At 49.4% G+C, this 24,536-nt stretch overlaps 1 protein-coding gene and 1 pseudogene across 2 annotated transcripts in view; both read left to right on the top strand.

Moving 5' to 3' along the window:
- The window catches only part of LOC309650753 (keratin, type I cytoskeletal 19), a 101,039-nt gene that overhangs the window by 56,288 nt on the left and 20,215 nt on the right, over positions 1-24,536 (top strand). The window lies entirely within an intron of this gene.
- Positions 1,581-24,475, top strand: LOC309651189 (keratin, type I cytoskeletal 19-like; annotated as a pseudogene). Its single transcript, XR_014268697.1, has 10 exons — positions 1,581-1,638; positions 2,038-2,273; positions 2,371-2,532; positions 4,223-4,305; positions 4,420-4,576; positions 4,852-4,970; positions 5,714-5,842; positions 5,968-6,135; positions 6,778-7,130; positions 8,250-24,475. The product of XR_014268697.1 is annotated as a keratin, type I cytoskeletal 19-like (transcript).

The following is a 24,536-nucleotide window of genomic DNA, read 5'->3' as shown; positions in this document are numbered from 1 at the left end:
AGACACAGTGTTGGGCACAAGAACAAGTTCAAGATGAGCAGCGGAGGCATAGAGGAACTTATCCTGTTGATGGGGGTCGGGGGTTGGGGGTACAGCGATACACCATGGAAACTATAACGGAGAGAAGCACAAAGCCAGAGGGAGAGAACCAGGAAGGCTTCACAGAGGAGGGGGCACATAGATGGTTTGCCAAAGAAAAGTAGGGGTTTTCTGGGTAGAAAAGACGAGAGGAACTTTTTTTTTTTTTAATTAATTTATTTATTTTTGGCTGTGTTGGGTTTTTTTTTGTTGCTGTGCGCAGGCCTTCTCTAGTTGCAGCGAGCAGGGGCTACTCTTCGTTGCGGTGCGCGGGCTTCTCATTGCAGTGGTTTCTCTTGTTGCGGAGCATGGGCTCTAGGCGCGCGGGCTTCAGTAGTTGTGGCTTGCGGACTCTAGAGCGCAGGCTCAGTAGTTGTGGTGCACGGGCTTGCTCCACGGCATGAGGGGTCTTCCCGGACCAGGGGTTGAACCCATGTCCCTTGCATTGGCAGGCGGGTTCCCAACCACTGCGCCACCAGGGAAGTCCCGAGAGGAACTGGAGGGAACTGCAAGTGTGCATGTTCTCTGAGGTACACAGGGTGCGTGGGAGCATTGTATGGTTTAGTTAAGGGGTCTGGGGAATGGTGGGAGATGGGGCTGGAATGAAAGATCAGGATGGGCCTTGAACGCCAGGAATGTGGACCCTGTCTTGGGGGTGAAGGGAAGTCAGTGACGGTCAGATAGGAATGTCTACTCGGCTTCTTGCGTGGAGAAGGAGTCAGAAGGCCTGAAAGAAGCAGGGAGAACAGCCAGGAGCTGGTGGCAAAGGTCTGGGTGAGGGCAGAGTGGAGAGGGACTCAGGGGGCTGAATGAGCAGAGGCCAGTCTAACATTTGTCGGGTGCTTCTCGTGCGTCTCTTGCTAGGAGATGGGCTGACTACTAATATCATCATTTTATAGAAGAGGGAACAAAGGCATAGAGTAGTCGAGTAACTTACCAAAGTCAAACAGCTAGTGAGCTTTGAGCTGGGATTGAGCTCACGTAGCCTGGCATCAGAGCCCGCTCTCTTCTTGCCTTGCCCACCAGAATATGCTCTGACTTTCTGCCAGGGGCAGCGGCTTGTAAATTCCAGGAGGGCAGGATAAGTCACACATCTCAGTAGCTTTCCCAGGGCTCAGTATGGGCTAGACACCTGGGAAAGGTCAATTCCATACTCATTGCTGGGCCCTGCTGAAGCACCAGGACAGTCGAGCCACTTGCCTTCCTGTTCCAAGGTCAGCTAGCGTTAGCAGTGCTTTTATTCAGTCTACTCTCTCCCAATTCCTTCACGTGAACTCTGCTTGCTGTTTTCAAGTATTGGCGGGCACGCTGCTTTGTAACTGTCTCAGCCTTTCTGCCAATTCACTCGTCTCTTCCATCAGACTGGAGACTCTGAGAGCAAGGACTGAGCTCCCCAGCAGATTGGGGCTCCATGAGGCCAGGGGCCGGGCTTTCTACCCGCACAGGCAGCTCCCCCATCCTCTGTAACAACTCCTTGGTAGCCTGGTCCCAGCTCACTCACAATGGGCACCAAGTGGGAGCGGGGAGGGGTGCGGACAGCAATGGTCCTCAGTGGAGGAGGTGACTCTGTTCCCGGGAGTTTCTATCCTGGAGGGGCTAAGTCTCAGATCTGCCGTCGGGCCAGTGGAGACCAAACTCTAGGATCTAGGTCGCCCCCTTGGTGGCAGAGCTGCTTTATGGTGCCTCTGACAGCCTAATATCTTCACGTTACCCCACACAGTGGAGAGAGGCTGGGCCGCCTCCAGGCAGTCAGTAAAGGATGCAGAGCCTGGGGCTGCTTGGGACAGCCCGGCCACCTCCTGGATCTCAGACCTCCTTTGGAGTCTGTCTGGGGGAGACGGGGACAGACAGCGGGCACACCCAGGCGTGCCACCATCACGGAGGGTATAAGTAGGCAGCCTCGGGAACTGCTCTGCATCCTGGCTCCAGAGCTGGCGGCACTCCTGCAACTGCTTTCAGCCGCAAGCTGCGGGCAGTGTCGTGAGTTGCAGACAGCTCTCATCGTCCTGCTGGAGCCGGGTCGGGGAGGCACGAAGTCCTCCTTTAGCCGCTTCAGCTCCTCTGTGGCTGGTGGAGGAGGGGGCCGATTCAGCTCTACCAGTTGCTATGGTGTGGGGAGCGCTGGGGCCTGTGGGAGGGGAGGTGGCGGCAGTTCTGGCTCCGGTTATGGCAGAGGATCTGGGCGTGGTTTTAGTGTTGGGAGTTTTGGTGGAGGCTTTGGTGGAGGTTCCAGGGGCTGCGGGGGGGAGGCTTTGACGGTGGTGCTGAAGGTGGAGATGCGGGCATGAACTTAATAGCTGGCTGGCCTCCTACTTGGATAAGGTGCAGACACTAGAGGAGTCCAATGCCGACCTTTAGCGTAAGATCTGGGACTGGTACAAAAGGCAGGGGCCCAGGACCGTCCAAAAGGATTACTCTTGTTATCATGACCCCATCCGGGATCTCAAGAACCACGTAGGCCCGGGAAACTCGGATCTCTGTCTCCCAGTCTCTCTCTCTCACACACGTGTACACACACGCTCACACACTCACTCACATGCTTTATCTCCCCCCAAAAGGCAAGATGCTGGACTCTAAGCTTAGACAGTAGCTGGAGAATCCAACTCTTGGAAACTTTAACTTAAAAAAATTTTTTCTTTTAAATTGAAGTATAGTTCTTTACAGTGTTGTGTTAATTACTGCTGTAAGGCAAAGTGATTTAGTTATACATACATATGTACATTCTTTTTAAAAATATTCTTTTCCATTATGGTTTATCACAGGATATTGAATATAGTTTGTGCTCTACAGTAGGACCTTGTTGTTTATCCATTCTATATATAAAAGCTGACATCTGCTCACCCCATCCCCCCACTCCATCCCTCCCCCAATCCCCTTCCCCTTGACAACCACCAGTCTGTTTTCCACGTCCGTGAGTCTGTTTCTGTTTCATAGATAGGGTCATTTTTGTCATATTTTAGATTCCATGGAAACTTTAACTTTTATCAGAAACAACTCTTGGCCTGGCCTAGGTGGGGAATGCAGAGGCAGCGTGGAGGGAACATAGCAATGGGGCAACCCGGTCCTGAGTCTGACACCAATTCACTATGTGATGTTGGGAAGCCCGATGCCCTGTCTGGGCCTATTCTCCTATCCTTTTAATGCAGAGGATGGGCAGACTAGATTTCAGGTCCCTGTTGGTTTAAAATTTCTGTAATCTTATGAAAAAAAAAACGAGAGTGCTGTGGTCCAAAGCAGGTGGATCGTATGCCTCAGGAGAGGGGAGCATCTGTGCCTGTCTCTCCTCTTAACCCCTAAGAGTTCAAAGCTTTCTAGTTAGGAAAATTAGAAATCCTATCTCTCACTTCCTACTTCTCCTGGGCTCCTATAGGGACCTGTCTTGCTTTTTCCAGTTTGGCTGGATCCAGATACACATGGTAGCTGTTCAAGTGATGGAGAGGATCGAGAACTCTGGGGGTAGACATCATCTATCCACCCATCCATTCATTCAGCCATCCATCCATCCACATGTCCATCTGTCCACTCAACTTAGAGACTGAGTACCCTCAGTGTTGCTCTGGGCAGACATAGTGATGTCCCAGACTTGGTCTCTGCCCTTGAGGAGCTCATAGTCTAGCTAAGTCACAGTTTCTACCTGTTTCCCTTGCCTTCACAGCTTCTAATGAACAGCCTCTGGATATCTTGTTTCTTCTACCCCAAACCTCTTCCATCTGTTTATTCATGTGTGGCGTAGCCATCTTTCAGGGACCAATTCAATTGCCACCTCCTCCCTGAAGTCTCTCTTGATTTCCTGTAGCCATAAGTCAACTCTCCTTTCCTTGAACTCTTCTAGGATATTCTGGACTCTGTAGTCGACTGTGGCCTCCTTGAGGGGCAGTATCTCATTGATCTCTAAACACCACAGTGTGCTTTGTAGTAGATCTTCAAATATTTGTTGAATGAATGAATGAAGGCCACACTGAACATCCCTGCTGGAGCCTGAGGGATCTGTGCCATGTACCAGCTGTTGGAAGCTCCTCCTGCCTCTCGGGCATTTTCCTGGATGGGATCCTCACCTCCTATGGCTCTGCCCGGCCTCTTGCTCTCCCAGAAGCAGGGGTCATAGCAGGGGTGCATGGGTTCTATGCCATCTCCTCTTTTTTAGATTGTGTACATCACAGTGGACGACAAGAAGATTCTCCTGGACCTCGACAACAGTCGCACGACCCTGAATGACTTCAGGACGAAGTGACTCCTGCTCCCTCTCCTGTCATCCATCCTTCCTCCAGCCCCTGGTGCTCTGGAGGTCCCTGTAGGGGCTGGTACTCCCTTGCTCATGCACTACCCCTGGTTGGTCTGCAGGTTTGAGACGGAGCAGAGCCTGCGGCAAGTGGTGGAGGCTGACATAAATGGCCTGCGGAAGGTGCTGGATGATCTGACCGTGCAGAAGTCTGACCTGTAGATGCAGTATGAGTCTCTGCGGGAGGAGCTGGTGGCCCTCAAGAAGAATCATGAGGATGTAGGGTCCTGGCTACTTACCACTCATTGGGGAGAGGGAGGAACAGAAGTGCAGGGACAACTGGGGGTGGAGGGGAGCTCTGGACCATTGCCTGGGAGACACCCTCTCCCTCACACTCGAGGAGGACACGCCCAGCCTACGGTGGTGGTCGGGCTTTGACTTCGCAACTGTGTCCCATCCCATTTTTGCACCCCAGGGGGAGGAGAAGGAGAGGGCTGAAAGGTGATGGAGAGGATCCCAGCCCCCTGACTTCATATCCCCTTCTTCCCTGGCAGGCGATGCACCAGCTGTGTGGGCAGGGCACTGGGGATGTCAGTGTGGAGATGAACGCTACTCCTGGCAGAGATCTCGCCAAGATCCTCAGTGACATGTGCAGGAGTATGAGCAGCTCAGTGCTAAGACCTGAAGGGACATCGAGCAGCAACACGAGACTCAGGTAAGCAGCCTGGGACACCAATTCAACCTTTTCTCCCTCTGTCCGCGTGTCCTTCTCTTCCTCCACCCGCCCCTCCATCTCTGAGCCCAGCTGGGCTTCTCAGTCATCCTTCTGCAAATGAATTCACTGCCCACAGGTGTAATTATCGAGTAGCTTCCCAGTGCCAGGTTTCATGTGGAGTGCTGATGTCTCAGAGACGAGCCACACAAGATCGCTGCCCTCGAGAAGCTGCTCAGTGTTTATTGCATGTGTGAACAAAGGCAGAGGATGAACAGCTTACGTTAGGCTGTGTGCTGTCAGACTCTAGTAGAGGTACCCAGGTGCCCCTCACACTGCACTGAGCTCCTTGATGACTCCCTTCCTGCTGGATCTCCAGCACCTGGCGTACAGGTGGGCACAGGAGGGCATGATCTGTAGTGTGCATGCGTGTGTGTGTGTGTGCGTGCATGTGTTTGGGCGGCACTTTGAAATAAGTTTAAAAAGTGGTTTAGGGACAAAGTATGAAGAGCCTTGAAGCCTTGCTGAGAGGGAATGTTGAGTTGAGAGAAATTGACAACCCTGCCTGGCTGGAGGGACCCAGAGCTCAAGACGACTTGTCTTCGGCTTTGGCTCAGTCTTGGTCCTGGAGGCGAAGGTGCTGACGAGTGGGGAAGAACCTTCTTCATTCAATGAGCTGCCCAATGAGCTTTTGTTGTTTGCAGATGAGCCAGATTGAGCAGGGGGTGACAAGTTGTGGCCAGGAGGTGACAGAGTCCAACAAAAAGGAGGTGACCAAGCTTCGACACAGTGTCCAGGAGTTGGAGATTGAGCTGCAGTCTCAGCTCAGCCTGGTTGGTGGCCCTGCTCTGGACCCTCTGCCCGGGTGGGGCACAGGAGGCTGGGCACGATCCCCAGGGGCAGGAAGGGGAGCAGCTATGAGGTAGCAGCCCCCTCAGTGCCTCCTCCTGCTGCCTAGAAATTGGCCCTGGAGAAATCCTTGGGAGACACAAAGAACCGCTACCGTGGCCAGCTGCAGCAGATCCAGGAGCAGATCAGTAACCTGGAGGCCCAGCTTGCTGAGATCTGGGAAGAGACTGAGTGCCAGCATCAGAAATACATACAGCTTTCTGCTCAGTACCAAGATGTGGCTGGAGCAGGAAACCAAGTTCTACCGCAGCCTCCTTGAGGGTGGCCAGGAGCACTTGTAGGTGCCTCAGGGCTCTGTGGAACCCCTAAGAAGTCCTAGGTCCCTGATGCTACTTCTGTTCTTCTAGATAGAGGCGGCTGGGAAAGTTCCTGTAACACAAGAGTCTGATGGATCGAGGATTTCTTCATCCCATGGGGGGAACCTCGGGGCCTTTGGGCTTTGAAGAAGGGCTTCCTGTTCCAGGGAGAGGAAAGCTCTCCCCTCCCAGCTGTGGTGCTAGCCCAGCCTCTGCCTTCTGCCTTGCGGAAAGGAAGACTTAGGAGGACTCACATTTGGGTCTTCTCTCCAGGCTCATCCTTGTATACATATGTGGAGGTCACTCATTTTATCTCTGTGTTTTCTTTTTTTTTTTTAAAGAGCTCCTGACTTATTTATTTATTTATTTATTTTTAATTTTTTTTGGCTGTGTTGGGTCTTCGTTTCTGTGCGAGGGCTTTCTCCAGCTGCGGCGAGCGGGGGCCACTCTTCATCGCGGCGCGCGGGCCTTTCACTGTCGCGGCCCCCCTTGTTGCGGGGCACAGGCTCCAGACGTACAGGCTCAGTAGCTGTGGCTCACGGGCCTAGTTGTTCCGCGGCATGTGGGATCTTCCCAGACTAGGGCTCGAACCCGTGTCCCCTGCATTGGCAGGCAGACTCTCAACCACTGTGTCACCAGGGAAGCCCCCATCTGTGTTTTCTTTACTTCTCAGTGAATCCCATGGAGCTGGACAAATTGGCTTTGGAGGTGGCAAAAGAAGTGGATCTCAACGTGGAAGTGGAGGCAGTTACGGAAGAGGAGCCAAGGTGGAATTGGAGGCACCTGTGGACGAGGAAGTGGATCCAGGGGTGGAAGTGGAGGCAGCTGTGGTGGAGAAAGTAGCTCTGGAGGAGGACGTGGAAGGACATGCCAGCCCCCGTCCTATTCCTCAATACTGGTGGCTGTGATACACAAGGTGAGGGACAACTCTAGGTTCTGGGGTGGGGGAGGAACAGGGGTTACCTGTCAAGGTACCACCCCTTTGTGAATATCCTTGAGCCTCTCTAGAGAGAGAAAAGATATTCTAAACAGAGCTAGATTTTAGGGAGGTCTCTGGTGAGTGCCATAGACTTGCCCTTGTTTCTGAATTGATCATTATTTTTGACAGAGCCTTAGGTAAGGCTAGGACACACGTGGCTTAAGTCTCAAAAGCATAGGAGATGAGTTGGAAATGGTGTATTAGCTTGTCTATTTCTCCCCACACCCTACGAGGTGGGTATTGCTATTATCCCCATTTTAGAGATAAGGAAAAGGAGGTTCAGAGAAGATAAGTAACTGACTTGAGGTCGTACAAATCATAAATGAGAGATCAGCTCTGTGGGGCCCCATAGCCAGTACTTTTAATCATCATGAGGATGGGACACCTGGGTCAGCCACGGTTCAGGCAGAAAAGAGGCTCAGGGGTTGTAGTCAGTGGTTGGCTTGGACAAGCCAGTTTTATGATGAAACTGCCAAAAGGAGCATATATTAAAAATAAAGTCTAAATGCAAGAAAGAGTCACACAGGTGAAGTGGTCTCTAGGTCAGAGAAAGTTTCCCTTGTGCATGTTGAATCTTGTAAAATAAAAATTTACTATGAAGTTGTAGCGAAAGGCTGGGTAACATGATTGGGAATGTTTGGCTCAGAGAAGCCTTGAGGTGCCTGGGAGCTGGTCTTCTCTAGAGAGTCTGGTGTGGTTTTGTGTGTCGGGTGGCACTGCAGAGCCATGGATGTGCATCTATGGGCAGAGGCTGAGGCCATCTTTGCCTCAACATGCAAGGGATTTACTAACAAAAACTGTTGCATGGAGGAGGGAGCTGCCTCATGAGCCTCCATCCTCAGATATGGGAGAGCATCTGCCAGCTGCTGCAGGAGATCTTCAGGAATTGGATGGGGACCACTAGGACCCAAGGGTCCTTCCATCTCAGGATTCTCCAGCTCTTTGAGCTCTAGCCTCCTTGCTCCCAGTTGCCCATCTTCCTCCAAGTCCTGGTCTCTCTGTCTCTTGCTCTAAGTCCTCTCTTTTCACTCTCACCTCCCTTCTGTCTCTCCATAGGCTACCAGCTGCGATACGAGAGCCCCTGTAAACTTTCCCAGCCCCGCCCCAGCTGGGAATGCATCCCCCAGACAGGCAGACCCTGCTCATTGCATTGTGACACTGGGAATAGCTAGCAACAAGCCTCCAGGCCCATTTGGAACTGGGCTGACTGGGCATGTCGTTCCTCTGACTGCCCATTGGCTCCCTCCTCTGGGAGGGTTGGGGAGACCTCTCTCCCTCTGTCTGGTCTGGGGGCGACCCACTCCCTGTCTTATCTCGACCTCCCAATAAAGCTTTCTTACTGCAAATCAAACTTGGGACTTTGACCCATTTGTTCTTTGGGATTGAGAAGGGGCAGAAAGGAGGTGAAGGGAAAATCAAGTGAATCCACTCTAAGAGTGTTGGTTAGCTTTTCTATCAGTTAACTTTTGCTTGTAACAAAGCCACCCACAATTTAGTGGCTTAAAATCACAACCATTTACTTAGCTTGTGCTTTTGCAGTTGACAGTTTTGACTGGGCAGTTCTGTTTTCCTTTAAGCATCTGTGGTCAGCTCCGAGTCAGCTGCGTAGCTCTGCATCAGGGGCTTGGCTGCATACTGGTTAGGGGTGAAAGGGCCACATGACTCTCATCCTCCAGCCAGCTGGCTCAAGCAAGTCTGGATAATGAACCGAAGTGTGTAAGATCTCTTACCTACAGAGGGAAACAAGGCAAAAATGATGTGGGTTTTGCCTTGGAAGATTTCACGGATGGTGAAACGTATAGGCACAAATAAAGTGCTCCAAGGCAAAGTGAGGAACATTCTCATAAGACAGCAGCTGACAATGTTCTCCAAGGATTCTGACTAGAGACAGATTCAGACTGAGCCCTCAGCCTATGTTCCAGATGCTACAGCTGTGTATCAAACCTCCCCAAAGCTTAGAGGCTTAAAAGAACAATGTTGATTTGGGGGCTTGGTGGGAACAGCCCACTTCTGCTCCACTTGGTGTCACCGTGGCTCATAGGCTGGGGGCTGGAGTCATCTGAAGCCTTGCTTGCTCACATGTTTGGCCCCTGGGCTGGAAACACTCCAACCTGGGGGCTGGCCCTGCAGGGGCTCCTTGGCGTCTCTGTATGAAGACGCTCAGTGTGATCCCTCCAGCAGGGCAGCCTCAGGGTAGCCAGACTTCTTACACGCTGACTCAGGGCTCCCAAGACATATGTTCTAAGCAAGAAAGAACCAGGAAGAAGCTGTTTTTCTTCATTGCCTAGATTTGGAAGTCATGCAGTGTCCCTTCTGCTGTACTCACAGGCTTGCCTAGATTCAAGGGGAGGAAGCGTAGACTTTGCAGTAGGCAGAATTCTAAGATAATCCCAGTTATTCAATCAAAGACAGACTTAGGTGCCGCTGTGAAGGGATTTTGGAGAATTAATTAAGGTCTCTACTGTGTTGGCCTTAAGATAGGGAGGTTATCCGGTGGGCCTGACATAATCACGTAAGCTCTTTAAAAGCAGATAGCTGGGCTCCCCTGGTGGCGCAGTGGTTGAGCGTCAGCTTGCCAATGCAGGGGACTCGGGTTCGAGCCCTGGTCTGGGAAGATCCCACATGCCGCGGAGCAACTGGGCCCGTGAGCCACAACTACTGAGCTCTGCGCGTCTGGAGCCTGTGCTCCGCAACAACAGAGGCCGCGAGAGTGAGAGGCCCGCGCACCGCGATGAAGAGTGGCCCCCGCTCGCCGCAACTAGAGAAAGCCCTCGCACAGAAACGAAGACCCAACACAGCTAAAAATAAATAAATAATAAAAATAAAGGAATTCCTTAAAAAAAAAAAAAAAAAAGCAGATCGCTTTCTCTGGTTGGTTGCAGAAGAGGAAGTCAGAGATTTGAAGCATAAAAAGATTTCAATATTCCATTGCTGGCTTGAAGATGGAAGGGGACATGAGGCAAGGAATGTGGCTGGCCTCTAAGAGCTGAGAGCCACCAAGGAAACGGGGACCTCAGCCCTTCAGCTGCAAAGAACTGAGTTTTTCCAAGGACGAGAAAGGGTTTGGAAGTAGATTTTCTCCCAGAGTCTCCAGATGAGAACTCGACCTGGCCAGCACCTTGGTTTCAGCCTTGTGGTACCCTGCAAAGAGAATCCGGTCACACCTGCAGAACTGCGAGCTAATAAATAGGTGCTCTTTGAAGCTGCTACGTTTGCAGTAATTTGCTTGGCAGAAATAGAAAACAAAGACCCCATCTCAAGATGGAGGAGTGGCAATGTCACATTGAAGGACAGCATGTGGAATGAGATATATTGATCTTTGGAAAACATAATTTGCCACAGACTCTCTGAATCATTGGGGGAGGGATTACGTAAGGGTAAACTTAGGACATTAAGCAAACACGGAAGCTCAGGAAAACCCAAGATCCTGGGATTTATGGAGGTGGAAGCTGTACGGTGTCTCTGGGTCCAAGATGGCTCTAGCAAGATGCCTGAGCAGCGAGAGTTTGTGATCCATTCTCTAGTGCTTTGCCCTTAATGTGCAACTGGTGACAATCTTCTCTGGTTCTCTTCCTGCTACCAGCTCTCTTCCTCTCCTATCTTCTATCTCTATTTGGGGAATGCTCCATGTTGAGTTTGAGACTCCCCAAGAACTGGTTTTCCCAACTTCCCTTGCTGCTAGGGCATGGCCATGTGGCATAGCTCTGCCAATCAGGTGCTCCTACACAAGACTTTGATTTGTATGTGAAGGAAGCGCTGAGTGGAATCTAATATGGCAGGAACAGGGCTGGGGCAGAGACAGGGAGTTTATTAAGGCTACAGTAGCGGTGGTTCTGCAGGGATATGCAGTGCCCAACATCAATGGTTCGAGCTGCAATGCCTGTGGCCAGCAATGACAGCAGTGGTGTCTTCCTGGAGCAATCATTTAGTGTGATTTGGGCAATGGCTTCTGTTTGCATAACCCCCAAGTCTGATTCTCTGAAAATGCTGGAAAAGATGTACTGCTTTCTCTGTAGGTGAAAGCAAACATATTCTGGTATTCTTTGCTTCTTGGGATAGAGAAAAAAGAGGTTTCCATATCAGGTGCCAAAGATTATTGTGATCCAATGTGGATCAATGATTGCTATTAGAATAGACATGTAGTAAGTTGTAAAATAATCCTTCCCTAACGTCTGCCCATATTCTGCATGGAGAAAATGACAAGTTAATTGGAAAGTGATCAGAGTCATCAACCCTGAATTTATCAGATCTTTCATATGGCACTAATCTCTCTCATTCCCTTAGAGATATAGTGTTGTTGACTCTTCTCACCACAATAATCCTTACTCCATGGATCAGGGAGCCATTTACTATCTTCTTCTATTCCATTTCAGAGACTGGGAAAAAAAACACAGGCTGGGTCCAGGGTACTATTGGGCTCAGGAGAGGCAGACTTAGGTCAAAACTCCATTTGCCATATGATCCTCTGTAATGGTCAGATTCTCAGCTGCAACCAACAGAAGCTACTCTGGCTGTGTTAACAAGTAAGGGATTTATAGTTGCTCTAGATAAATCAAAGAATCATCAGGAGGGTTAGAGAAATAGGACCTAGGCTGAATTTCTAACATCCCCCAAAATGACACAGCAGAATGGGTCTGCCAAGGGAGCTGTTGCCTCTGCCAAGACTAGGAAGTTTTCAAGTCAGGATGCAGCCTTCTGAATCAAGAGCTTCCCCAGCTTGGGCTTCAGGACAACACTGTCTCTGCCATCCATGCCATCAAACTAGATGCCCCAAGTGGAGCCCATACTTCACATACCTCCCTTCTAAGTCTCACATGGTGCACCTGATTGGTAGAACCTAAATCACCTGGCTTATCTTAGTGACAAAGGAAGCTGGGAAATGTAGTTTTTGGATTTACCTGGGAAAGAATAGTGATCGAAATGACAGATATAACCTACCCCCACATAAGCTTTCAGTCTAACTGGTGAACCACAGTGTTGTTCTGCATTTTCAGAGATTAGAGTTAGTTTGGAGCCAGAGTCCAATAATCCCCAAGGGTCTGGATATTTCCCTTCCCCCAGTACACAGCTACTCTTGTAAATGCCCACAGGCTCCTATGTGGAAGGTTAGGAGGTAGATGTACAGTACTTGCTTGTGATGTTATTGCAGAGCCCTTCCTCAAGGGTACCTGGACTTCCCTTTATTCAAAGTCCTCTGGGTCTAGGAGCTGATTCTGGTCTTGGAACTGGATAAGAGTCTGTCATTCTCTAACACAAGGCTTAAGACAGGCTTCTTCCTGGCCTAAAGTTTTCTTTTTGGGGGGTGGGGTAGGAAACTATGGCAGATATGACAGACTGACTTGCTCATATCAGTTCCCACATCCTTTTAGTGAACTTTCCTATTCTCTAGAGGCAGATAATCTTTAACCCTACTTTTTCTAGACTCCCTTACAGTTACAGATCTAGGTGTAATTTGGGTTTTTCCAATCAGATGCACTTCTGTGGGACATGAGTTGAGTGGAAAGAGATCTGGAGGAAGGAAGTGTTTTTTGTTGGAATAGATCTACCAGTTACTATATGGTCCTAGGGCCACTTATTGTGGCAGACCAGGAGTTCCTTTGGGGGGTGGTTCTGTGGTGTTAATCTGGGAGCCCTTCCTAGAGGCTCAATCTAGAGTCTGCTCCTCCAGCCTTCTAATGATTTTTGTAAGCAGCCAATGCTCTGTATTAAATTCCTTCCTGTTAGGAAAGTGAGATTTGTTTCTGTTACTTTAAACTGAATGCTCACTGAAGCAGGATTTTGGTGGTCTGCCCTCGTCTTTTGGTCATAGAGATCCAGGATGAACTAATCATCATACGGATCCCTACAGGTCTTATCATTCTGCTTACTATTCCAGCCCTCCAGCATTGAAGGGTCCCTACTTGTCCTCTGCCACCTGGGACCCCATTTCTATAGAAATCAGGGAGGCTAATTCAACTGTAGCATCTCCCATCCACAACCCCAAAGAACAACTGCTACCATGCTTTTCAAAGACACTGTGTTCCCTCTTGTCTAGGTATTTCTTAATTGCCAGAGTCTAGACAGTGTCTTCTGGGCTCTCATAGTTGGGAACTGGTTGAATGGGTTCTACATGATAACTCCACCCCAACATTTCTGTTTCCCTGGCTGGTTGCATTTCTTCTTCTTTATTCCTCTTCCTTTATTATTATTCCTTCCTTCTCTGCAACAAGGAGTTTATGGAAACTCAAGTTTATTTTGTATAGGCCACTATTGAGTTCAGTTTCTGCCACCCAACTGAACGAATATTTAGACCCACTCCTAGACACTCAAGCTAGCAGCCGAATTGTGACTCTCTGGTTAATGGCTCTATATTGATTAATTTATCCTGATCAAAAATTAGGGTCCATTCCCAAACCCAGTATTTACATTTCTGCCGATACAGATTAGTAACATCTTGAAATTCTCTTGGCGAGTAAGCCTTTTTCTCTCAGCTTTGGCTTTATAATGGACCTCTTCCCTTGGGGGTCTGATTTATAATTTTGGAGACGATAAAGGATGGTAGGGTGGAGTGTGAGGATAATTTGGAGTTTGGGGGTACTATAAGTCAATTAAATTGACTCATCTATTTCTCTTCCAGTTCTGTGGGTGCCCCTCTTTCCTGATTGATGGTCTAAATTTTCCATAAGAGACTTGGCAAGATTATGATTTCAACTGATGCTGTGGTTTGGCAACTTGGAGAAGTCAACTTTCAGATGAACTATTAGCTACTTCAGCCTTGTAAGTACAAGAAATAAGAGACCTTTTCTGTATTTTCATGGAAAGTCCCCAGTCCTGTGACCATAGAGTCCAGACCTTAGGAATTTGAGTATATTACTCTTTCTGGAAATTCTCCAGTGCAACTAGAAGAAACTAGACAACCCCTCTTTTATCACTGCATGCATGGGCTTCTAGAGTCCCATATTTTAATAATAGCTGGATTTTCACTGCCTTCAGGCCCATCTAAGCCGGATAACCATTCTGATTCTCATGTCATTCATGCAACAAACTTTACTGGATAAATATACATTAAATTCCTTCTATGCAAGACACTGTTCAATGGACAAAAGAGACAAAGATTCCTGCCTACGTGGAGCTTACAATATAGGTAGGGGGAGGGGAAAACACTAAGTGTCATAAATAAATTATTATATTTTAAGGTGATAAATGCAAAGAGAAGAAGGGAATGGTGGGGGGATTGGAGTGCTGTGGTGGGATGGGAAGGGTTGCAACCTTAAATAGGGTGGCCAAGGTCAGGGCCACTGAGAAGGTGAAATGTAAGCAATGACTTGACAGAGTGAGGGAGGCAGTCAGGTGGGTATACGGTGGGAGAGCAATCTAGGCACAGGGCTTGGGTGTGTAAAGGCCCTAAGGTGGGAACGTATTTCATATGTTCAGAGATGAGTAGGGAGGCCAGTGTAGTTGGAGCAGAGAAAGTGAGGAAATAAGTGATGGAAGACGAGGTCAGAGAGATGAGTGGTTACCTCACTTAGGGCTTTGTGGGACCCTTTAAGGAACTTGGTTTTTATGCCCAGTGAAACGGGAAGCCACCGAAGGCACAGGTGAAAGTGAAGGACTCCAAGATGGCAGATGGCAGAGGATAGTAGAAGCCTGAATTCCTGAGTTCACTGCTTGGAGGGGAGCTAGGAACAATCACACAGTCCTTACGTGAGCAAGTGACAAATGTTGGTCACATTAAGCCAGTGGCGTTTTTGAGGTTGTTACAGCAACCAGCACTGCCAAGCATGACTAGCACACAGGGCTTCGAGCGGAGAAGTAGCCCCATCTAAGTTACGTCTTAAGAGGATCTCTTTGGCTATTGTTTGGTAAGAGGCCGAGGGATCAGGGGTAGAAGCAGAGAGATCGGTTGGGACGGAGGTAATCTTAGTGAGAGACAATGGCACTTGCTGTGGAGATGGTCAGAGGCAGTTGGTTCTGGACGTAATTTGAAGGTGGAGCCATCAGGATTCTTGAAGAGAGGAAGGAGTCAAGGATGTCTCCGAGTCTGTTGTCTGAGGAACTGGATGAGAGAGGTTGCCACCCACCGAGATGGGAAGGCTGTGAGTGGAGGCGGTTGGGGTGAAAGGTGAGTCCGTTTTGGACATGCTAGATTTACAAGGTCTGTTAGACAATGTTCTGGGCTGAATTGTGTCCCCCCAAGTTCATATGTTGAAGCCTTAACCCCTGGTACCTCAGAATGTGACTGTATTTGGAGATAGGGCCTTTTAAAAGGAGATTAAGTCAAAGTGGGACTATTGGGGTGGCCCTAATCCAATCAGTCTTATAAGGATTGGTGTCCTTATAAGAAGAGGAAATTTGGACGCACAGAGAGACATCAGGGTTGTGCTTCCTCAGAGAAAGACCGTGTGAGGATACAGCAAGAAGGCGGCCATCTGTAAGCCAAGGAGAGAGGCCTCAGAAGAAACCAAACCTGCAACACCCTGATTTTGGACTTCTTCCACCCCCCAGAACTGTGAGAAAATACATTTCTGTTGTGTAGGCCACCTAGTCTGTGGCATTTTGTGGCAGCCCAAGCAGACTAAGACAGGCCCCCAAGTAGAGATTCCTTAGGTGTCTCTTGCCTGCAATCACTCCTTTTACTAAATTCTGTATCAATCAGTGTTTTTACCTGCAAAGATCAGAACCCTCATTTCGAAGCCAGTTTGTTAAGGGATGTGAGGTAAGTCCTAGAATCTTCAGGAAGAACTTCCAGAGAACGAGGCTTGAAGACTGCACAGCTAGAGGAATCCCACTCGTGCCACCATCTGTGGGCACAGACATGGCGGCACGTTCCACTCGTGGCTACTGCTGCATCTCTGGCATTGCTGCTTCTGGAAGCTGGATGTCTCTGTGGCCACTCCTGCCAGACGGATTCCATGGAGCACCTCCTTCTTAGGACATTAGCTGCCACCTGCAGGCTTTTGTGATGTGTTTGTTTGGGGGATCCTGATCATGTCACGTGTCTGTGCTCCAGAGGCAAGGGAGGCTGGAAGGCTAATTTCTGGCTTCTACAATGGGGAGCATAGCCACCAGATGGAGAATTACTTTTCAAAGGAGTTGGGTGACCAAGAGGAAGAACAACTGTCCACAAAAGGAATGGGCAGGGTCAAGCATTCGCTGAATGCTTACTGCATGCCAGGCACTGTGGTAAATCCCTTATATATATTACCTTATTCAATCCTCACAGCAACCTCACGCTGCTGCTTATATTTTCACTTTACACATGAGTACACTTGCTGAGAGGGATTAAATGACTTGCCCAAAAGATCACACAGCTTCTAAGTGGTGGAGCCAGGCTTTGAATATGGGAAGTCTGATCCAACAAAGCAGGGGTTATTATGCCCATTTTACAGATGAAGAAACTCCAGCTCAGAAAGGTTAAGTAATGTGTCTGAGGCGACACAGCTTATCAGTGACTGAGTAAAGACTGAAATCCAGTTTGGCCTGGCTTCAAAGCAGGTGTGCTTTTTCCTGCCCTCTCTGTCCTCAAACAATTATTGAGCCCCCACTGAATACAGAGACAAACAACTCCCATAGGCAGAAGCTTGTCAGAAGTGCCCTGTGTGGGAGGCAATGACTCTGCAAAGGGCTGGGAAGAAGATGGGTGACGGATTTCCCTGGTGGCGCAGTGGTTAAGAATCTGCCTGCCAATGCAGGGGACATGGGTTCGAGCCCTGGCCCGGGAAGATCCCACATGCCGTGGAGCAACTAAGCCCGCAAGCCACAACTATTGAGCCCACGTGCCACAACTACTGAAGCCTGCGCACTTAGAGCCCGTGCTCCGCAGCAAGAGAAGCCACTGCAATGAGAAGCCCGCGCACTGCAATGAAGAGTAGCCCCTGCTCTCTGCAACTAGAGAAAGTTCATGAGCAACAACAATGGCCCAACCCAGCCATAAATAAATAGATAAATAAATAAATAAATTTATACAAAAAAAAAAAAAAAGAAGATGGGTGACTTCCCACACGTGGGTTCTTTCCCAGGACCTGATTCTCCGCCTAAGGCCCTGGCTCAGTGCTGAACAATGGGAGGTGCGGGTAACTGAGCGGATAGTGGAGGAATGAGGGTGACAGCTGGATGGTCTCCAAGAATCCTCTTGGCTCCAGCATGTATTACTCCAACACTCATAAATCCCGAGCGCCTTGATCTCCCTGCGTTTCCCTCCCCTTCGAGTCTCTGCTACATGTCGAGGCTGCTGCCGGCCCTCTTGGCCTCGGAGCCCTGAGGCCCTCTCTCTATCTCAGGCCCAAACAGGAACATAATCAGTTCCCTTCTCTGTAACTCTTACTAGACTGAGATCACTGGGATTATCGGAGGGGGTTCCTGTGAAACTGAAAATAAAGTTCAAGGGGACGAGCCACCACCATCAGCAACAAATAAAACCCAGCAGCGACAGTACAGTGTGAGGTTAAAAGATGGTGAGGAAAGGTGGGTGCGGGGACTGTGCTTCTGTGAACATCTCTAGCTGCAGTCTCTATTTTAATTGCTTCTTCAGATCATTCATTCATCTGTTGATTCATTCGACGAATATTTATTGGTGCCTTTTTCTGGGTCAGGGGGTGGAAATCAATAAAACTGTGACCAAAACAGATGAGGTCTGTTTCCCCATGGGGCTCGCAGTCTAGTGCTGGGGGCAGATAAGCAGCCTGGTCATTGCTGGACAATGTGGTGTGTGCAGTTGGTGATGGGAGGGAACAGGGGCTGGGACAGCACACAGGCCCGCCGACCTGACCATGGTGGCAGGGGACGCTTCCTATGACAGGTGTGGTACAGGGATGTTCCGTAACATCTCATTATTTCTCACAACACCTGTGAGAGGTAGCTATTGTTGTTTCCATTTACAGATGAGGAAACCAGGGCTCAGAGAGGGAAGTAAATTGCCCAAGTCACATACACCAAGGTTGTCCTGGCTCCAAATGCTGCCATCCTAGTACTGCCTATGTGGCCTCTAACAATTTCTAGCACTTTTTTTTTTAACTTATTTTATTGAAGTATAGTTGATTTATAATGTTAATTTCTGCTGTAGAGCAAAGCGATGCAGTTATACATATATATATTCTTTTTCATTTTCTTTTCCATTATGGTTTATTCTAGCACTTTCTAAGGTCAGAGATGGGCTTCTGAAGAGCAGAGGAGAGCTGTTTTGAGACAATTGTGCAAATAATTAGGCAAGCTCTGCCATGTCTGGCCTCAGTTTCCCCCATGAAGGCACTTTGTCTGAGCTTGTTGAGGGAATGAATGAATGAATGACACTAAGGAAGAATGAGGGTTTTGGACCAGATGGTCCCTAAGGACTCCTCTGCCCCAACACTGTCTGGTTCTGACACTCATACATCTTCAGATGGCTTTGATCTTCCTGAACTTTGGGGAGTCTCTAGTCCTGGAGACTCTCGATCCATCTTTGCTGCCACCAGCACCCTCAGTCGCAGGGACTTGCCATTCTCACCTTAACTCAGGCCCGACCCAGCCAACTGTGATCTCTCTCATCTGTTCCCCTCGGCATGACTGAGACACGTGGGCCATTATCAGAAGTACTTTCGTCAAGGGAGAGGGAAACCTCAGGAAAGTGAATCAAGAAAACACAAAACCTGTAAGAAAGAGTCAAGTCTGAGATCCCAAGGTGGGGTAGGGGTGGGGGGGAAGCTGGCTCCTCCGAGCCTCCGGTTCATGGGGGTCCCTAGTGGAGCCCCTGTCTACCTTTACCAAGTCATTGACCCCTTCATTCACAACACGCACTTATCCAGGGCCTGCTCTGTGCACGCTGCTGGTTACCGGGGCTACGACAGGGACCCAGGCGGACACGGGCTCTGCCCCGGAGTCTTACGGGGGGAGACCAACGCGTAGCAGAAGCACAGCCCAGGGTGCTGAGCTCCGCTCTGGGAAGCCCGGGGGCTCTGGGGCACACAGCACGAGTCCTAACCCAGCCTTGGGCGTCAGGGAACATTCCATGGAGCCAGGGCTGGGCCGAGACCTGAAGGACTGGTTGGATTTATCCAGGTGAAAATCGATGGGGGTGTGGTGTTTGTGTGCATGTGTGTGTTGTGGAGAGGCCATTGCTCTGGGCAGGGGCAGCTGTCAAGGCCTGGAGGTGACACTGAGTGTGGCCTAATGGAGGAACTGGAACCCGCTTTCTGGGGCTGGTGAGAGGGCAGGTTGGGTTGGCAGGGGCCGGGGATGGGACAAGGGGAGGACTTGTTCGGTGAAGGGGAGGAGACTGAACTGGATCCCGAGGGCCCCAGGTAAGCGCGTGCCCTCTCTACACTCACCTTTTCCCAGCCCTGTGTAGGGGACAAAGCCCTATTGGCCAAGAAGTGCCACCATCTTTGGTCCGGATGCAATCCTCCTAGTAGAGAATGAGTCTGGCAAGAAGATACATGGTCTCCAATCTGGTTGGAAGCTGCACTAGAGTCGGGAAGCATCATTTATCAAACTCCCAGCACCTGCTTTCTCTGAGTAAACACCATGGCTGAGTTGTATCCACGGCTTCAATAGCTCCCTGTGTGCGCCCATGACACCCATCACTGGTGAGGGCCCCACCCCCCAGCTTACAACTGTGCCTGAGTTGGGTCCCTTCCTTTCTCCAAAGTTATGCTCCATTGGTAACAACTATAAGTCTCCTTGTCGTTTTTGTCCTCCACCTCCACCCCATCCTCATCATGATTGCAGCTGCACCTCTTTTATGCTGGCCCCGTGGCAGGCCTTTACGTAAGTCATCTACTTGATTGCCCACAACCACCCAACTTCACAGATGGGAAACTGAGGCTCAGACAGATGACATAACTCAGCTGACAAAAGATCTGGGTTGGTCTGACTCACAAGCCCACCCTCATCATCTCATGCCATCTAAAATAATCCCTGGGCACCTACTGAGTGCAGAGATGAACACCTCCCACGAGCAGGAAAGCTTTGGAAATTCTCTTCTTAGGAAGCAAGTAGCCACAAATGAACAATGAGTCCCTGTCTCAGCTATTTCTTGTCTCTGGACCTCAGTTTCCCCACTAGAGGTCTTCAGTGTGTGGAACAAATGGATTGACACTGAAGGGATGAGGGCACTGGGGTGGGTGGTCTCCACGGACTTCCTGAACCAGAGAAATCCATCATTCATAATCTCTCTGAATTTTCTCTGCCCCTGGGGTCTTATATCCATCTGTCTTGTTGCTACCCCCTCAACCTCAGGGCCACACCATCTTCTTTCTCTCAGGTCCAAACATGAACCAAACCAAATCCCTTCTCTCTGTTCTCTTCAACATGACATGCTGGGATTTTCCAAGGGAACTTCTGTCAGCCCTGGCAGATACCTCAGATAAATACAAAGGAAACAAAATTCAAAATCCACTGCAAATAGTTTTGTTTGAGGTGCAAAAAGTATGTATGTGTGTTGGGGTGGGCTTGCTCAAAGCATCCTCTTCATAATAGTTCCTAACAGAAGTCCTTTCCTAGATTCTTTGAGGCTCTCAATTTTCCAATGTATTTTCCTGGGGGTGCCAATAAAAATAACCCCCCCCCCACAACCAAAACTCTTGAGATCAAATCCAGTGGGAAACATGGAAGTAAACAAGTCAAAACAGTTTTCTGTATTTGCAGGACTTTTTAAAGCCTTTGTTTTCTTAAAGTGCTTTGTGAGTTTCCAAGAGGAGGTAACAGTATCCAGAATTCCCTCATCAATTTGCTGAAGAGCTGGTGCTCTCTGAAGGATGCTGATGGGGTGGTTGGGGTCCCCCAACCCACCTTCCTCAGCTGGGCAGAGAACTTCTAGAAGGGGCCCCCACTGAAGATGGACACAGGTCATCTCAGAGTTTCTGAGAAACTCCAGCCCCAGGGCACATGGGACAAGGGAAAAGAGAGCTGTGGCTCTACCTCAGTGTGTAGAAGCAGAGCGTGGGGAATGGTAGAAGCATTCCTTGCCTCCACCACCACCTCCCAGCCTATCTCTCCTCCCAGCAACTATCAAGGCAGAGCCTTGCCATTGTCCCAACGGATGTCTGTGTCAGTTCATCACGCGTTGTTTTCACCATCACGCGTATTAAGCCCCTGAGCTGGGGACCTTCTCTCTTGCAACGTGTGCACAAGAACCATATTACAACTACTACTACTAATTAAAAAAAAACCAAAGTAAATGACGCCCATTGGTCGAGTTTCAGCTAGGTCCCAGCCCTGTCCCAGGCAGGTTAGATATGCTGTTTCATGAATTCTCACAACCACGATTTGAGGAAGGTCTTGCTGTCTCAAGAGCCTGAGTCTTAGAGGTTCACCAACTCACCCAAGGTCACTTAACATATAAGTGACCAGGTTTGGCCTGGCTCCAAAGTGGCAGAGAAGACTTCCCATCAATTCTCCGATGACAGGGGTTCAGATAGGTGAGAACCCAAGCTGTGCTGACTTCTAAACCAACCCCTTCTCCTCTGCGGAGGGGCTGAGGTCTATGCTTGTTGAACACATGTTGAAGTGTAACTGATGAAAGAACAGCGGCCAGGGCTGGGGACCCTCTGGCTCTACTGATTTATGATTCCGAAACTCATCAATCTCAAAGAAAATCTGCATTTTCCTCAAGCTTTCGCCTCCCTGCAGGGCCTCTCATCTCTCTCCAATGTCATGGCTCCCCTCAGCCGCAGGGGAAAGTTGCTCTAGTTTTTTCTTAGGCCCAAACACGAAAAAAAATCCTCTTTTCTCTTCTCTTGGTTTTCTTCCTTTCCCTTCTCTTCTTGGTTCTGTCTGAGATGCTTTGGAATTTTCAGAGGAAATGTCTGGGAAACACAGGGAGAACTTTATGGGAATGAACAAGGAGTATTCAGAGCCTCTAAGACCCTGTGAGATGGAGTGAAGCTTGTGGGACTAAGGGTAAAGGAAAACAAGAGAGGCTGTGTCCAAAGCTGCTCCTGCCATTAAATCTGGGTCCTCAGTCCCCTTCCCAGGTCATCCATGCAGTTGGCAAATCTTCCATGAGCACATAGCCCCTCGTTCCCATGGACCTCACCACCCACCAGGGACACACAGGTAAACATGGGGAGGAATACAGGCTGGGGAGCTCGGCGCAGGGACTCCCAATCTAGACTAGGGAGAGGATTAAGGAGGCACAAGTGGGAGAGGACAAAGTGGAGGTGCTGCTGGTGGTGGAATGGGTAATAAGGAGGGCATATGCAGAAGCCTGGAGGGAAGGGCCAGCCTGGCACATTTGACAAGCCAGGGGCTTCCCTGGTAGCGCAGTGGTTAAGAATCCGCCTTCCAATGCAGGGGGCACAGGTTCAAGCCCTGGTCCAGGAAGATCCCACACGCTGCAGAGCAACTAAGCCTGTGCGCCACAACTACTGAGCCCACGAGCCACAACTACTGAAGCCCGCGTGCCTAGAGCCTGTGCTCCACAACAAGAGGAGCCACCGCAATGAGAAGCCCGCGCACCACATCGAAGAGTAGCCCCCGCTTGCTGCAACTAGAGAAAGCCCGTGCACAGCAACGAAGACGCAACGCAGCCAAAAAAATAAATAAATAAAATAAATAAATTTAAAAAAGAGAAAGAAACCAGAAGAAGTTTGGAATGGTGGGAGGGGGAGAGTGATGAGGGTTGGAGGTGGAGAAGTAGGCTGGGCTGGATCACAAAGGATTTTAAAAGCCATGCTGGAGAGGGGTACCCATGTAGAGTCCTGTGTTCAGGCTGTGGATCCTTCTTTTTTTAAAAAAATTCTTTTCCATTATGGTTAATTACAGGATATTGAATATAGTTCCCTGCACTATACAATAGGACCTTGTTGTGTATCCATTCTATATATAATAGTTTGCATCTGCTAATCCCAAACTCTCAATCCAACCCTCCCCCGCCCCCTCCCCTTTGGCAACCACAAGTCTGTTCTCTATGTCTGTGAGCCTGTTTCTGTTTCATAGATAAGTTCATTTGTGTCATATTTTACATTCAACATATAAGTGGTATCATATGGTATTTGTCTTTGTCTGACTTCCTTCACTTAGTATGATAATCTCTAGGTCCATCCATGTTGCTACAAATGACATTATTTCATTCTTTTTATGGCTGGGTAGTATTCCGTTGTATATATGTACCACATCTTCTTTATCCATTCATCTGTTGATGGACATTTAGGTTGCTTCCGTGTCTTGGCTATTGTGAATAGTGCTGTTATGAACATAGGGGTGTGTGTATGTTTTCAAATTAGAGTTTTGTCTGGATATATGCCCAGGAATGGAATTGCTGGATGACATGGCAACTCTATTTTTAGTTTTTTGAGGAATCTCCATACTGTTCTACATAGTGGCTGCACCAATTTACATTCCCTACAGCAGTGTAGGAGGGTTGGGCTGAGGAATCTTCTAATGTCACATCTCTAGAGTGATCTCAAGGGTTGCTCTGAGGCTGCTATGAGCCCCTTGCCTATGCCCACATTTCCTATCTGTGCAGGGCAACTGCTGGGGATGGGGGGAACTTGGGGGTGGGTCCCCCAGTTCAAACACTGACCCCACCTGCAGAGGGTTTCCTCCTACCAGGTGGTTCTGGGAAGAAATCAAAGTTCAGAGAGGTTCATTGACTTGTCTAAGGACCAACAGCTAGTTGGGGACTCCCTACGCTTCTGGATTTGAGCCCACGCACATGGGATTCCATGGCTGACCGGATTTCCTTTTGGCATCTTGTCTTAGCCCCTTGCAAGGGATTTAGGGGTGTTTCTAGGTCTCACTGGATATATGCTCCTAGTTTGCCCAGCTTTCTGTAGCTCCATCTCCTAATGGTCCCACTAAGCTCCACCCCCAATAGAACTATGAATTGAGGGGACTGTCCTATTCTGGGAAGGTTGTAAACATTTGGGTTACATTATGATTCCAGCAGGGATGGTACTGGGAGGAGGGAGGCTGGGCTAACTGCCCGCGGGATCGTGGCGGGGCTGTGGCGCGGCCAGGTAGTTCAGCTGGGAAAGTGTGGCCAGTTTCTATGAGCTCCAGCTTCTTTCATAGCTGTGCCTGCAGCGGCCCCTTGTGGCCATTTTGCGCGGAGGCAACTAAGTGTCAGACAAACTACAATTTTAGAATTGGGAGGGGAGGTACGTTTCCTTAGATGGCCTCCTCCACTCCTCTGTTGCCCAGAGAGGGAAAGACACACGCCCAGGGTCCCACAGGTAGAATCTGGGTCTTTGGACTTCCAGCCCTTCTGGGGCTCTTTCTTTCGTACCACTCTCAGCTCAGTGCCCGTTTGCTCTCCATAGGGAGGCCAAGGAGTACACTGGAGTGTAGGGCCTGCCCTTGCCCAGACAGACCTCTCTGACCCTTCCTCTCTTCTCAGAACTGAGCAGTCAGAGATGCAGAAAGGGGAGGGCCGCATCCCGTGGCAGG

This window comes from Balaenoptera physalus (genome assembly GCF_965194825.1).
Source record: "Balaenoptera physalus genome assembly, chromosome: 20".
Taxonomy (NCBI): Eukaryota; Metazoa; Chordata; class Mammalia; order Artiodactyla; family Balaenopteridae; genus Balaenoptera; species Balaenoptera physalus.
This window is presented reverse-complemented; position numbering and strand designations above follow the sequence as displayed.